Here is a 17,010-nt window from a genome sequence, read left to right as displayed (position 1 = left end):
AAACCAATGTTAATGATAAATCCCCTGTTATGTTTGTACTGGCTACTGTATACAGGCCACCAGGGCACCATACAGACTTTATTAAAGAGTTTGGTGATTTTACATCCGAGTTAGTTCTGGCTGCAGATAAAGTCTTAATAGTTGGTGATTTTAATATCCATGTCGATAATGAAAAAGATGTATTGGGATCAGCATTTATAGACATTCTGAACTCTATTGGTGTTAGACAACACGTTTCAGGACCTACTCATTGTCGAAATCATACTCTAGATTTAATACTGTCACATGGAATTGATGTTGATAGTGTTGAAATTATTCAGCCAAGTGATGATATCTCAGATCATTATTTAGTTCTGTGTAAACTTCATATAGCCAAAATTTTAAATTCTACTTCTTGTTACAAGTATCGAAGAACCATCACTTCTACCACAAAAGACTGCTTTTTAAGTTATCTTCCTGATGTATCCGAATTCCTTAGCATATCCAAAACCTCAGAACAACTTGATGATGTAACAAAAACTATGGACTCTCTCTTTTCTAGCACTTTAAATACAGTTGCTCCTTTACGCTTAAGAAAGGTTAAGGAAAACAGTTTGACACCATGGTATAATGAGCATACTCGCACCCTAAAGAGAGCAGCCCGAAAAATGGAGCGCAGCTGGAGGAAAACAAAACGTACTCGGTTACGAACGTAACCTCGGTTCCCTGAGATACGGAACGAGTACTGCGTATGGGGAAAAGCTCCTTTTTTCCTCGATACTGAAGCCTTTTTTCAATAACGCAGTGCAACTGCACTGCCATTGGTTTAATCTGTAAACTTTTTTAAACCAATGACAGCGCTGCGTAGCTGCGCGAGCCTGTGGCAATGCAGCGCGCCAAAGCCCGCCAGAATGGGCGGGGCGAATGGCTATATAAGCAGGCAATCGCCAGAGGAAATCAGGTCATACGACTGAAGCGACGACACTGAACCCACAGCCTCGTGGCACGGCATATAACGCAGTACTCGTTCCGTATCTCAGGGAACCGAGGTTACGTTCGTAACCGAGTACGTTCCCTTTCGATACTTCACTCATACTGCGTATGGGGAACGAATTCAACCGCGCCGTGCCACGGTAGGGAACGACAAGACTTAACTTGAACATCCTGGGGTCCAGAGGATAAGTGAGAGGGCCGGAGCCATCGAACCCTTGACGCTACACTGCTGAGAGGGAGCTAGCTCCCTGGAGGTGGTATGATGACAGAGTCTGCTAGAGGCTGTCGTATCAAACCGAAAGAACCCGAGCATGCAAGGTCGGGATATCCAAGTTATAGAACCTGACAAAAGTGGACGGCGAGGACCAGCCGGCCGCCTCACAGATGTCCTTGATAGAGACACCACTAGACCAGGCCCATGAAGAGGCCATCCCTCTAGTAGAGTGGGCTCTAACTCCTATGGGGCACTCAAGGCCCATAGAGGAGTAACATAGAGTGATAGCTTCAACTATCCAACGCGAGAGGCGTTGCTTTGAGACCGAAGACCCTTTGGTGCGGTCACCAAAGCAGACAAAAAGCTGGTCAGATTGCCTGAACGGCTGAGACCGCTCAATGTAAATTCTCAAAGCCCTCACTGGGCAGAGTAAATCCAGCTCTCGCTCACCTGACAACGGAGGCAGAGCTGAGAGGGAAATTACCTGTGCTCTGAATGGCGTCGAGAGCACTTTAGGTACGTAGCCATGCCTGGGTTTTAAAATGACCTTAGAGTCATTGGGCCCAAACTCAAGGCATGCAGGGCTCACCGAGAGGGCCTGCAAATCGCCAACACGCTTGACCGATGCTAGAGCAAGTAGCAGAGCGGTTTTGAGCGTTAGGGGCCGAAGGTCAGCTGACCGCAGCGGTTCAAAGGGAGGTCCTTTGAGTGCTCCAAGGACCGTGTGAAGGTCCCAAGTGGGAACGGTAAGAGGGCGTGGGGGCTTCAACCGCCTAGCACCTCTCAGGAAACGCACAATGAGGCTATGTCAACCCACTGATTGGCCAGCAATAGGAGCATGAAATGCTGCAATGGCTGCTACGTACACTTTGAGTGTGGAAGGGGTGAGACCCTTTTCTAGACGCTCCTGGAGAAATGACAGTATCGGAGATACATCACACTCAACAGGGTCTTTGTTTTGTGCTAAGCACCAGTCAACAAAGACTGACCATTTTTGGGCATAGAGGCGTCTTGTAGACGGGGCTCTTGCCTGAGCAATGGTGTGTAGTACGTCCCCGGGGAGGCTCAGAGGCTCCCATCGAGGGACCATACATGCAGAGCCCAGAGTTCTGGCTGTGGATGCCAGATTGTCCTGTTCGCCTGAGAGAGGAGGTCCCGCCTCAGGGGGATCGGCCATGGGGCTTTCATGGAAAGCCTGAAAAGCTCCGAGGACCAAACTTGGGTCCTCCAGAGTGGGGCCACTAGGAGGACTCTGTGTCTGTCTTCCCTGACTCGTCTGATGACCTGAGGGATCAGAGCAATCGGGGGAAAAGCATAAAGAAGGAGGCTGGGCCAGTTGTGGGCCAGTGCATCTGTTTCCTTTGAAAAAAAAGTTGGGCAATGAGAGTTGCTTTCTGAGGCGAAGAGGTCGACCTCTGCCTTCCCGAAAATCTCCCAGATTTTGAGAACTGTCTGGGGATGGAGCATCCACTCGTCCGAGGGGACATTGCTCCGTGAAAGCATGTCTGCTCCCAGATTCGTCTTGCCAGGTATGTGTGTCGCCTTGAGCGATCGCAACCTGGGTAATGCCCATTCCAAGAGGCGCTTTGCCAGTGCGCAGAGGCGGCTGGACGAAAGGCCGCCTTGGTGATTTATGTAGGACACCACTGTCATGCTGTCCGACTGGACTAGGATGTGGCGCCCTTCCAAGATTGCCTGAAAGGATTGAAGGGCTCGTTCTACTGCCAGCATCTCGAGGCAGTTGATATGAAGATGGCTTTCTTCGTGCGACCACGAGCCGAAGGCTGGTCTGCCCTCGCACAGAGCACCCCAACCCAGGTTGGACGCATCTGTTGAGAGTACCGTCCTTCTGGAAACCGCCTGTAGGGGTACTCCACGACTGAACCAAACAGGGTTCATCCAAGGCTCCAGCGCTGCTAGACAGGCCTGGTTGACCCTGATGCGAAAGCGGCCGTGCCGCCAAGCATGAGGTGGGACCCGGAGTTTCAGCCAGTACTGCAAGGGCCGCATTCGTAGGAGGCCGAGCTGTAAGACTGGGGAGGCGGAAGCCATCAGCCCTAGCATCCTCTGAAAGAACTTCAGAGGGAAACAGGCTTTGTTCTTGACAGAGGCCGCGAGCTGCTGAAGTACAAGAGCGCGCTCTGGTGATATGACCGCCCTCATATTGACGGAGTCGAAAACTGCTCCCAGGAACGTAATACGTTGGCTGGGGAGCAGTGAGCTCTTGGCGAAATTGACCCTGAGTCCTAGGCACTGTAAGTGGCTCAGGAGCATGGATCTGTTGTGGTCTAGCTCGGTTCGTGACTGGGCTAGAATGAGCCAGTCGTCGAGATAGTTCAGAATGCGAATTCCAATCTGTCTCAGAGGGGAGAGCGCCTCGTTCATGCACTTCGTGAAAGTGCGGGGAGCTAGAGACAGCCCAAAGGGAAGGACTGTATATTGGTAAGCCACACCCTCGAACGCGAACCTCAAGAATCGTCTGTGATGGGGGGCTATCTGGATGTGAAAGTAAGCATCTTTCAGGTCCAGCGAGAAGAACCAGTCCTCGGGGCAAATCTGCGTGAGGATCTGCTTCAGTGTCAACATCTTGAACTTCCGTTTCATGAGGGAAAGGTTCAGGTGTCTGAGGTCTAAGATGGGTCTGAGACCGCCATCTTTCTTGAGGACAAGGAAATAACGGCTGTAGAACCCCGACCCGCTGTCTGAGGGAGGAACTATCTCTATGGCTCCCTTCCTTAACAGCGTCATCACTTCGGTGCGGAGGACCTGAGCATCGTCCGGCTCTACCGAGGTGGGAATCACTCCGCGAAAACGCGGGGGTCTTCGGGCGAACTGCAGTGAGTATCCGTGTTTTATTATCCCCAACACCCACTTGGACACTCCGGGGATGGCCTGCCAGGCCTCGGCCCGCGTGACAAGGGGCTGGATAGTGTCGGATGGCAGACCGCTGATCAGGGGCCTGAACACCGACGAGTGTGGAAGAGGAAAAGTGCTCTCTTTTTGAAAATGTGAAATATTTATTGTGTTCGCCATAACAACGGCGCTTTGCGTGGACGCGACAACAGTGGGCCCAGGTCGCACAGCAGACAGGCGAGAGAGCTTCTGGGGTGGTCCGGCCGCGGCGGGACTTTGCCCCTTCCTCTTTCTTCCCCAACGATCAGGAGGATTTAGAGGGCGTCGGGTCCAGCACAATCCTTTGCCGGGGGCCCTGACGTCTAGGCGGTTTAGCGCGCCTAGTGGGGCGAGCTGGGTGCTGCTCCTTAGGGGGTGCCGCCTGGGGGGTAGAAGGGGCAGGTTTGCTCTGGTGCTGAGTCGGCGCAGTCCTGGGGCGACTCGGGGCAGAGGTGGAGCGCTTGGGCAGGAAGTGTCGCATGGCTTGGGACGACTTCTGTGCTGCAGTGAAGCGTTCTGTAAACCCTTCTACCGCTGGTCCGAAGAGGCCGCATGGAGAGACTGGGGCATCGAGAAAGGCCACTTTGTCGCTCTCCTTAATCTCTGTTAGGTTGAGCCAGAGGTGGCACTCCAGCACAACCAGGTTGGCCATGGATCGTCCGATGGCCTGGGCCGTGGCTTTCGTGGCGCGCAGAGCCAAATCAGTGGCGCTGCGGAGGTCACGGAAAGCAGGTTCACTAGAGCTAGACTCATCCAGGGAACGGAGAAGCTTTGCCTGGAACACCTGCAATATGGCCATGGTGTGCAGAGATGAAGCGGCTTGGCCCGCAGAAGTGTAGGCCCTGCCAGCCATGGCAGAGGTCGTCCTGCAGGGCTTGGAAGGAAGGGCTCTCTTATTTTTCCACCCCACAGCCGCGGGGGGACAGAGGTGAGCAGCCACGGCCTCATCCAGGGGCGGCAATTGCTCATAGCCCTTCTCCTGAGAGCCATCTACTGAGCTGAGAGCTGCAGAGGAAGTGCGTAGGCGGGCCGAGTAGGGGGCGCGCCATGACTTTGTCAGCTCGTCATGAACCTCAGGGAAGAATGGGGCAGGTCGCTGGCGGGGGGCCTGGCGGCGTCCTGGCAGGTACCACTCGTCCAGCCTGCTGCGTGTCGGCTCTTCAGGGGGGGCCCACTCCAAATGGAGTTCCTCAACGGCCTTGGAGAGGATGCGGAGAAGCTCGGCATCCATCCCAGCTCTGGCGTCGATGGGCTCCAGTGACGGCAGGTGGGCGGGGTCAGAATCGCCGGCCCAGTCCTCCGTTTCAGAAGCCGCGAGTGACATGGAGTCGTCAAGCGGCTCGTCCTCCGATCCGCCAAAAGAGACGAGGTCGCTCGCTTCAGCCGAGGGACGCTGCTCTGGGCGTGAGAAGAGGACAGGGGACGGCTCTCTCATTGGAGAGGGTGAGGCACGCGGGCGCTGAGCCGGCGTGAGCTCACCCAAATCCGGGCGCTGGGCCCCTCTTCCCCGCTGTCTTTTCCTGGCCGGCTCGCGGGAGGAAAAAGACGGGAGGGCGCGAGGGGCGGGATTACTTTCATTAAAGAAAGCAATCCGCGAGCGCAGAGAGGTGAGACTCATGCTTTCACAAAAGCAGCATGAAGTCTCAGTGAGTGCAGCCTCAGCATGGGGTTTACCCAGGCAGAAAACACACTCACCATGGCCGTCGTCCTCATGCAGAGGGGCTCTGCATGTGCCACAGCTGTGGCGCGGCATGGCCGTCGCCGTTAAAACGGCGTTAGAAACGCTCTTTTAGAGCGGTGAAAACCGCTGGAAAAAGCTCTTTTAGGATCGCCGGATGGCGGCAGGAGATCGCTGAGAAGCGGCCGGAAGCGGGAAGCGGGCGGCCCGAGATCGGCGCTGAGAGCGGCTGTCTGCGAGTAAGCCGGCGCTGCAGGCGGTCGGCGGTCTCAGCTGTTCCGCTGCGGTGCCTCTTCGACGGCGAGAGCTCGTTCCAGGCGAAGGCGTTCAGCAGAGATCCAACGAAGTGAAGTCGTCGCTGAAGGAGTAAGATCTGATTTCCTCTGGCGATTGCCTGCTTATATAGCCATTCGCCCCGCCCATTCTGGCGGGCTTTGGCGCGCTGCATTGCCACAGGCTCGCGCAGCTACGCAGCGCTGTCATTGGTTTAAAAAAGTTTACAGATTAAACCAATGGCAGTGCAGTTGCACTGCGTTATTGAAAAAAGGCTTCAGTATCGAGGAAAAAAGGAGCTTTTCCCCATACGCAGTATGAGTGAAGTATCGAAAGGGAACTAGAGGTATTTCGTATTGCTTGGCGGGAAAGTAGCATATCCTACCGAAAAGCATTAAAAACTGCTAGATCTGATTACTTTTCTTCTCTTTTAGAAGAAAACAAACATAACCCCAAGTATTTATTCAATACAGTGGCTAAATTAACGAAAAATAAAGCCTCAACAAGTGTTGACATTTCCCAACACCACAGCAGTAATGACTTTATGAACTACTTTACTTCTAAAATCGATACTATTAGAGATAAAATTGCAACCATTCAGCCGTCAGCTACAGTTTCGCATCAGACAGTGCACTATAGACCCCCTGAGGAACAGTTCCACTCATTCTCTACTATAGGAGAGGAAGAATTGTATAAACTTGTTAAATCATCTAAACTTACAACATGTATGTTAGACCCTATACCATCTAAGCTCTTAAAAGAGGTGCTTCCAGAAGTCATAGGTCCTCTTCTGACTATTATTAATTCCTCATTGTTATTAGGACATGTCCCCAAAACCTTCAAACTGGCTGTTATTAAGCCTCTCATAAAAAAGCCACAACTTGACCCCAGAGAACTAGTTAATTATAGACCAATCTCGAATCTCCCTTTTCTGTCCAAGATACTAGAAAAGGTGGTATCCTCACAATTATATTCCTTCTTAGAGAAAAATGGTATATGTGAGGATTTCCAGTCAGGATTTAGACCGTATCATAGTACTGAAACTGCTCTCCTTAGAGTTACAAATGATCTGCTCTTATCATCTGATCGTGGGTGTATCTCTCTATTAGTTTTATTGGATCTTAGTGCTGCGTTTGACACAATTGACCACAACATTCTTTTGCATAGACTTGAACACTTTGTTGGCATCAGTGGAAGTGCATTAGCATGGTTTAAATCGTACTTATATGACCGCCATCAGTTCGTAGCAGTGAATGAAGATGTATCATATCGATCACAAGTGCAGTATGGAGTACCTCAAGGCTCAGTTCTAGGGCCGCTACTCTTCACGCTTTATATGTTACCCTTGGGAGATATCATCAGGAAACATGGTGTTAGCTTTCACTGTTATGCTGATGATACGCAGCTCTATATTTCCTCGCAGCCCGGTGAAACACACCAATTTGAAAAACTAATGGAATGCATAGTCGATATAAAAAATTGGATGACGAGTAATTTCTTACTGCTAAATTCAGAAAAAACAGAGGTGTTAATCATAGGGCCTAAAAACTCTACTTGTAATAACCTAGAACACTGTCTAAGACTTGATGGTTGCTCTGTCAATTCTTCGTCATCAGTTAGGAACCTAGGTGTGCTACTTGATCGCAATCTTTCCTTAGAAAGCCACGTTTCTAGCATTTGTAAAACTGCATTTTTCCATCTCAAAAATATATCTAAATTACGGCCTATGCTCTCAATGTCAAATGCAGAAATGTTAATCCATGCATTTATGACTTCAAGGTTAGACTACTGTAATGCTTTATTGGGTGGAATAACCTACCTAACATTGTTCGGGAGGCAGACACACTCTTGCAGTTTAAATCTAGATTAAAGACCCATCTCTTTAACCTGGCATACACATAACATACTAATATGCTTTTAATATCCAAATCCGTTAAAGGATTTTTAGGCTGCATTAATTAGGTAAACTGGAACCGGAACACTTCACATAACACCGTACTTTCTACATCATTAGAAGAATGGCATCTACGCTAATATTTGTCTGTTTCTCTCTTGTTCCGAGGTCACCGTGGCCACCAGATCCAGTCTGTGTCCAGATCAGAGGGTCACTGCAGTCACCCGGATCCAGTACGTATCCAGACCAGATGGTGGATCAGCACCTAGAAAGGACCTCTACTGCCCTGAAAGACAGCGGAGACCAGGACAACTAGAGCCCCAGATACAGATCCCCTGTAAAGACCTTGTCTCAGAGGAGCACCAGGACAAGAGCACAGGAAACAGATGATTCTTCTGCACAATCTGACTTTGCTGCAGCCTGGAATTGGAACTACTGGTTTCGTCTGGTCAGAGGAGAACTGGCCCCCCAACTGAGCCTGGTTTCTCCCAAGGTTTTTTTCTCCATTCTGTCACCGATGGAGTTTCGGTTCCTTGCCGCTGTCGCCTCTGGCTTGCTTAGTTGGGGTCACTTCATCTACAGCGATATCGTTGACTTGATTGCAAATTAAAACAGACACTATTTCAACTGAACAGAGATGACATCAATGAATTCAATGATGAACTGCCTTTAACTATCATTTTGCATTATTGAGACACTGTTTTCCAAATGAATGTTGTTCAGTGCTTTGGCGCAATGTATTTTGTTTAAAGCACTATATAAATAAAGGTGATTGATTGATTGATGTGTTCTACGACGCTGCTCATAAAGCCAGTTTCAAGTGTGACCACTCAGCCCGTAATGAGCAGGTGCAGGTGTGTCTGCTCTATTTCCAGGGCGACGCTGATGAGAGCTCGGGCCACGCGTCACACTACAACCCCCCCCAAGCGCTGTAATGTCCCTGTGGAGACGCGGGGAAACTGGGGGAGGATGGGGAGTGGAACCTGACAGACCTGTGAAAGCTGACCATATCCTTGAGAGACCCTGTAGAGGGGCGTGGTCTGTAATCAGGGTGAACTGGTGGCCGAGGAGGTAGTAGCGGAGCTCCAGCACTGCCCACTCGACGGCCAGTATCTCCTCCTCGACGGTCGCATACCGTCGCTCGGCTGAGGTCAGCTTCCGGCTGATATAGGTGACCTGGTGTTCCTCACCCAACCCGGTATCAGATGCAACCATTTGCAAAAGGAAGGGGCGATTGAAGTCAAGGGCCCTGAGCACAGGCACGGAGGTGAGGGCGGCCTTCATGCGCTGGAGGAGGTAGTAGCGGAGCTCCAGCACTGCCCACTCGACGGCCAGTATCTCCTTCTCGACGGTCGCAACACTTGGGCTTATATGATGCCCTGAGATGAGAATGGGTTGCATGTGTCACACAATACTCCAATATCAATAATTCTGTGTCACAGATGAAGTGGTTTATCACTTTACATTGTTGTGCAAACGCAGCGCTGTGTGGGAGACTTTCTGCTCATGCGTGCAGCTGGCAGATACAGTGCGTAGCTTCACACGTTTTTGGCAGTTTGGTGGAATTTAGAAACAGTGCCTAATGTGGGGGAGGTTTCCCTCGCTTCAGCGATTAGCTCAAAGTTCGAATATTAGTAAGTGTGAGCAGTTATTAAAAATATTAATGCAAGCGCAGTTTTTTTTTCTTTCTTTCTCTTTCTCTCTCTGTTAATTTGCATATCATCGTAGGCCGCTAGTATGTCCCAATCGAAAGCATGACCACATGTACACACAATATCGGATTAGATAACATCTCATGTAAACCGTCCACCGAATCTTTAAATCTGAATGAAAAAATAAAACGCATGTAAACGTTGCTATTGAGATCACGTTCTTATAAGCCGATGTATAGAAGCCATAGAGCGATAAAGGCGTGCTTTTGAAGCTACGTGCATCTGAAACACTCACACAGCTAATGTGACATCAACCTTAGAAATAAACACCAGTGACATTGATATTTCGCCGCTAATACAGCGAACCCCTGTTGAAACGCTTACATGAGAATTTTGGTCTCATTTAACCCTGTTCTCATGGCCTTATCAGCATTGTCCTTAGGGCAATTGCATGCTCTAGCTGCGTATTGCTCCAGATGTATGAACACAGATGTATAAATGCTTCTGCAAATATGCTTAATATTCATTCCTGCAACCGATGCAAAACGATGTTAACCACCAGGCAACATACAATATGATATGGATTAAAGAGCATTGACTTATCTTAGATGGGGATTTTAGATGTTCTGAAACAAACTGCAAAAGTTTGTTTTGCAAGCAACGATGCGATCAGTTAATTGCAAGCAGCGATGCAATGGAAGAGACCCTGAAGAATGGGTTGGATTGGTAGACGTCAGGAACAGCTGACTGTCAGCTGATGCAGGTGTGACTGTGTTGCCTGACTGAACTAACGCGATGCTTGATATATTAGTAGTGTGCCGTTATCGGCATTAACGTGCTGCGTTAACGGGAGACTCTTATCGAGAATAAAAAAAATATCGCCGTTAATCTATTCAAGTTTCAGTTTTATTGTCATATGCATATTTGTACTGAGTACCACAGCAATTAAATAAAATGTGCCTTTGCACTCTCTCAGCACCAGTCAATAAATAAGATAGAATAGAATAAAAGTAAAATTTAAAAAACATACGCTCAAACCTCAGCCCTCCTTCCTCTTACACTATCGTTCAGTTGCCTTACAGCCTGTGGATAAAAACTGTCCCTAAAACGTTACGTACGTGTTGGGATAATCTACCAATGTCTCCCTGATGGGAGTTGGGAGAAGAAAATATGTGCCGGATGACTAACATCCTGTATAATTCTCAGTGCCTTCCCAGTGCTGCATTTCCAATAAATATCCTGTAGTGATTCCAGTGGAACCCCAATATTTTTTTATGAAGTTTTAACCACCTTTGTCAGAAGATTAGATTCACTTAAAGTAGCCCTTCCAAACCACACTGTAATATTACCTGTCAGTATACTCTCAATTGCACAACGGTAATATTTTAAAAAAATATTTAGAGACATACCCTATTTCTTAAGACACCTCAAGAAGTAAAGTCTCTGGTGTGCCTTCTTAATGGCACAGGTGATGTGGAAAGACCATGAAAGGGAGTCTGAAATATGAATGCCTAAAAACTTACGTATCCCTACCCTCTAGATGTTGAAGTGCAGAATGTAAAACCAATGATACAGCATTGTCCACAGTTCTATTTGATCTACATGCAAATTGTAGTGTATCCATGAAGACAGGAATGCAGTTGTTAATATATGATTTCACAAGCAGTTCAAAGCACTTCATTATAACAGAAGTCAAGGCTACAGGTCTAAAATCATTAATACAGGTGGCAGTTGTTTTCTTAGGCACAGGAATTATTATTGATTTTTTTAAACAATACGGAACCATACAAAAAGAGAGTGACAGGTTAAAGATATCAGTAAAAAACAGATGCAAGTTGACTACAACATGTCCTTAAGACACGCAGAGTAATGCCATCAGGCCCAGCAGCCTTCCAATTTTCACAGCTTTAAAAACTTTACAAGTATCGGCAACTGAGACCTGATATGCTTTACTGCCAAGGGTAACCCCATCGGGAGATGATATGTCTGTGTGTGTGTTCCCATATTAAGGTATTTTAACATGCACATCCCCAGTTGGACATGTTCCCCACGTCAATGCCTCAGCAGCGCATTCAAAACGAGCATAAAAGTTGTTCAAGTCATTTGGGAGGGAAGCAGAGCTTGTTATGATGCCGCTAGGTTTGGCCTTATAGCTGTTGACCACTTGTAGGCCTTGCCAAACACGCCTAGAGTCCCCTTCAGAACAACATCGCTCTGTCTTCTCCCAATGTAGTTTTTTAGCAGATTTAATTGCATTCCTAATCTCGTATTTCGCGCTCTTGTAACGAGCATCATCCCCAGATTTAAAAGCAACTATCCTCTTCAGTGTACTCATGCAAGGTAGCAGAATCACTTAAAACTGACCAGTCAGTAGAACTGAAACAATCTTGCAACATAAGCTCATCTTCAGCAGTCCAGCGCTGTACTGTCCTCACAGTGGGTTTCTCCCTTTTATCTCATGCTTGTACATGGGGAGCAGTAGTGCAGAGGAATGATCTGATTTCCCAAAGTGTGGCCGGGGATAGATTTATAAGCTCCCTTGATGGTTGAATAACAGTGGTCAAGAGTTTTGTTGCCTCTGGTTACACAGCTGACGTGTTGATAATATTTCGGTAGCACTGACTTCAAATTACAATGATTAAAGTCCCCGGCTACTATGGGGAAAGCTTGCAGAAACAGCCTCACACACCTGTTTACAGCGTCACAGAGCTCATCCAAAGCTGCCTTGGCATTAGCCTGGGGAGGTATGTATACTGCAGTGAGTAAAACTGATGGAAATTCTCATGGTGCATAAAACAGCCGACATTTGATGGTAAGCTGTTCAAGGACTGGTGAACAGGAGTTAGAGATCACTTCCGCGTCAGTGCACCACGAGTTGTTTACCAAAAAGCACACACCCCCACCTTTCGATTTACCAGTCGTGTCCTTAGCTTGGTCCGAACGTAATACAGAGAAACCATCCAAGTGTACAGCACTGTCAGGATAATCAGATGTTAGCCATGTCTCAGTAAAACAGAACACACAGCAATTTCCCAGATCTCGCTGGATACTAACACGGCAGTGAAGCTCATCCATCTTATTGCTGATAGATTGCATATTTGCCAGCAGCATGCTTGGTCTTGGAGGCCGTGTAGGTCGATTCCGTAGCCTCACAAGCAGTCCCCCGCGTCTTCCTCTCTTTCGCACATATCGCCTTTGATTTCCAGAGTGCCAGTTTCCTGATCTTTTGTTAATATCCACAGGTATCATAGATGTTATAGACAGTTTTGGAACATTTAGTCTAATGTCCAATAGAGTCTGTCGATCATAAGTAATAGAGGAGGACATAAGCTGTATTATCAAACTAATAAATAAAGTTAAAACTAACACTAAGCGTAGTTTGAGAGAGGCTCATTGGATCTCAATGTTGGGTTGAGAGCTGGGTCTATATAAGGTGTGCTATAATGACTTTCACCTTGATATTTTAGCGCGGATGTATACCTAACCGAATTGCACTGTAGGGGGCGAGAACGATTCTTTAAACCTGTGTGTATGCCTACACATAGACATTAAAAGTAATGGATGCAGCGACCCCATTGGATTCAGTGAAGTGAAGTCAATTAGAAGCACGCACTTCCTGGGGGTCAAGCGTACTGCGCAGACTCAAACTGAACTTCATGAAGTAAATGTCACGTGGGCAACCTGTAAGTCTTCTAACCGCTGTGCCAAGAGAAATCTGAATCACCCAATGAATCTTGCAGACGTTGTTGAATAATTTTGTCCCATTGCTTTTATGGACTCTCTATGGGCTTCTCTCTTGACTTTATGCCTCCACGTCCCCCTGATTGCCTCATAGACAGTTAAAGATTGCCTGTGAGCTTCACTTCCTGTCTATACGGTAATTTCTCTACTGTGCAACAGAGAGTCGCATGTTTTGACGCAATCGTTAGCCTATTTTTTTTACAAAAACTTTCTTTAGAAATAACGAATGGACAAATGGAGTCTCTAAGCGCCTCAGATGTAAAGTTATTCACTGTCAAAGGGACGCCAAAATGAGTCAATGGAATGCTAGCACCAGGTGGGGGCCCGGTATCCAATGGCGGCACCCAGGGGTGCTTCAAAAAAAAAAAAAAACCTGCCCCCCTGTGCCTTCAGGGCTGGGGCGCCGCGTTGCATTCTGGGATGTGGTGGCCATGTTGATGGCCTTGCGAATGTAAACATACAGCAAGCTGAACAAGTTTCGAGAAAGAAAAAAGATGTTAAAATCGCAGAAAGGTTGTGGGAATTATAGCGGATACGTTAAATAGGGATGCCAGAGACCAGTATGTGGACAAAATCGGCACTATTAACGGTTTGGATCCATATGAAATTCCCATCAAAGAGTGGAATACCAACGACGACTTCCTACTGCACTTTTGCATTAAAGATATCCTCGGCTACCTTGTTTGTTTTGTGAGCGCCTACACTTCAGAATAGTTCCGAAGCTACAGGTCATTGGAGTCTCATGTACAGTTCACAAATGGACGGGTTCAGGAGCTGCAGATGATAAAACCAAAAAACAGTATACAGTAATCCTGACAAAGGTAAACTGCGCTCTACCTAGCTGCTAGTTTAGTAACTGTACAAAGGTTCAAGGATGGAATGGAAGAGGACAAGGGGTCGGCTTGACTGCTGACGCTTTTATAATCAAAAGAGTTAACTCAATGGTGACACTCACACCGGCAATAACAAAAACTATAAACACTTCCGGGTTGCGGCTTCTGGCTCGTGCGGCCGTCATCAGTCCTTCTCTCTCTCTCCCCTAATCCGGTTTCCCCTGGCGTTAAATACTCTCCACGCCAATTACTGAAACAAGAGACAGGTGTTGATTATTTCCGTTCAACCCGCTCACTCACCGTTCGTCTACCGACTCTCTCTCCCGCTGCAGGCTTCGCTAAACCACGCCTCCACCTCCACATACCCCCACCATCCGGCCTGCAGCCCCCCCCATTTCTGGAGGGGAAGTCGGCCGCAACCATCTGAACACCCGGTCTGTGGATTACTTTGAACTTAAAAGGCTTTAGAGCCAGATATCACCGAGTGATCTGCGCGTTGGTATCTTTCATGCGGTGGAGCCATTGTAAGTGGCGTGGTCCGAACAGAGGGTGAACTCCCGTCCCACGAGATAGTAGCGGAGGGTGAGGATGGCCCACCTGATGGCAAGGCATTCTTTCTCAATGGTGCTGTACTTAGTCTGTCTCATAGAGAGCTTGCGACTAATGTACAGCACCGGCTGTTCCTCTCCCTCGATCTCCTGAGACAGGACTGCCCCCAGCCCCCTGTATGACGCGTCTGTCTGCAACAGAAAAGGGATAGAGAAATTAGGAGCGTGTAACAATGGCCCACCACATAGAGCAGCCTTCACTTGGGTAAAGGCCTGCTGACACGGCTCCGTCCACTGGACTGTATCTGGTGCCTCCTCTTTAGTAAGGTCAGTCAAGGGGCTGGTGAGGTCCGAATAATTAGGCACAAACCGTCTATAATATCACGCCAGCCACAATAACTGTCTCACCTCCTTTTTGGTCTTAGGACACGGACAGGTTGCAACCGCGGCTGTCTTATCAATTTGGGGAAAACTTACTTCCAGAAACCTTACTTCCACACGTCCAACCGCACACTTCTTCGGGTTGGACGTGAGTTGGCCGGCCCCTCTCAGTGACCTTAAGACTGCCCTCAAATGCTGCATATGCCGCTGCCAATCACCACTAAATATAATGATATCGTCCAAGTAGGCAGCTGCATATGCAGCATGGGGTCGCAGGATCTTGTCCATGAGCCGCTGAAAGGTGGCCGGAGCCCCGAACAACCCGAACGGAAGGGTAACAAATTGGATTTCTTTCGGAACCCCCAACCCGGGAGATTAAACGAAACGTCCGCGTCCGCCAAACTCTTAGCCGAAATGTTGCGGAGAGGCAAAGCTTCAGGATATCGTGTTGCATAATCGACTATGACTAATGCAAAACGATGTCCCCTTGCGGACCGCTCTAATGGCCCGATGAGGTCCATACCAATTCTCTCGAAGGGGACCTGCATTAATGGGAGGGGGCTCAATGGCGCTTTTGGGGTGGCCAGTGGGTTTACCAACTGGCATTCACGACAAGACACCCACCACCTGCACACATTCTCGTGAATGCCCGGCCATAAAAAATGGGTCATGAGGCGATTTAGTGTGGCAGCCTGTCCCAAGTGGCCCGCCATTGGAATAGAATGAGCCGCTTGGAAAAGCATTTCCCTGCGGCTCCTTGGAACCAACAATTGGGTTGTATCTTCTTTTGTCCGAGCGTCTTGGGTCACTCGATACAACCAGTCTTTTAAAATGGCAAAATACGGATAGGAGATGGTTTGGGTAGGCTGGAGAAGCTGGCCGTCGATGGTACAGACCTGTTGGAACGCATGTTTCAATGTTTCATCCCGAGACTGCTCCAGGGGAAAGTCATCGCGCTCCGAGAGACCCCATCTCTTGATTTCAGGGCCTTATTTTCACGCACAGAGACCCCAATAGAGCCGTGAAAGCAGGCCAATTCATACCCAAAATTATCGGATGCCGGAGGTGCGGACTAATGGCCAACTCGACGCTATGCTTTTGACCCCGAAATTGGATAACAACAGGCATTACCGGGTATTCCATTACATCCCCGCGTACACACCGCACCTTAACCACGCAGCTGGTATCCAATGCACCCAGTTGAATGAGGCTTTGATGGATCGAGGTTTGGTTACATCCTGAATCCACCAAGGCCGGATAAATACCCCCCTTGATACTCACAGGAATTTGGTATTCGCCGGCCTGACAGGGGGTGACCTGCGGGATGTTCGGGACCCAGATCATTGTCCCCACCTCCATCATTGGACATCAGTCCACGAAATGGTCCGGGTCCCCGCAATGCCAACAGGCCAGCCCGGAGCTGTTGGGCCATCACAAAGGGCCGACCGGCTTCCCCCAAGTCCAGGGACCCAAAGCGCTGGCGATGTTGCTCGGGGCTCCGCCCCAGCTCCGGAATCTCTCGCGGTCCTCCTGCTGGGCTTGTACGATGGCCTGGAACCGCCTTTCCTGGTTAGTCCCCAAGTCCAGCAGGGCCTGATGTTGTTCTCGATGATGTCCGCGAGTGGCGTGGAGGATGGGTTTTGCATGGCGGCGGGGGTCCTTCTTCCTTCCTGGGTTTCGGCACCAGTTTACAAAGGTTCAAGGATGGAAAGGAAAAGGGCGGGGGGTCGGCTTGACTCCCCTAGATATGCTAACATGGATGCAGCTGAAGCCGCCGGGTTTGCTTCAGGGAATTTATTTTTAAGAAGCTTCCCAATGAAAACCATTATGGAAACAGCCCCTTGTCTGATGCACCTCCTGGCTTTAGAAACCCATTCTAAAAGACTTACTTTTAGTCATTATTTTATTTGAGTAGCACACATATTCTAAATG

Source organism: Carassius gibelio, chromosome B23 (assembly GCF_023724105.1).
Source record: "Carassius gibelio isolate Cgi1373 ecotype wild population from Czech Republic chromosome B23, carGib1.2-hapl.c, whole genome shotgun sequence".
Lineage (NCBI taxonomy): Eukaryota > Metazoa > Chordata > Actinopteri > Cypriniformes > Cyprinidae > Carassius > Carassius gibelio.
The sequence above is the reverse complement of the archived record's forward strand: the minus strand, read 5'-3'. Positions refer to the sequence as shown.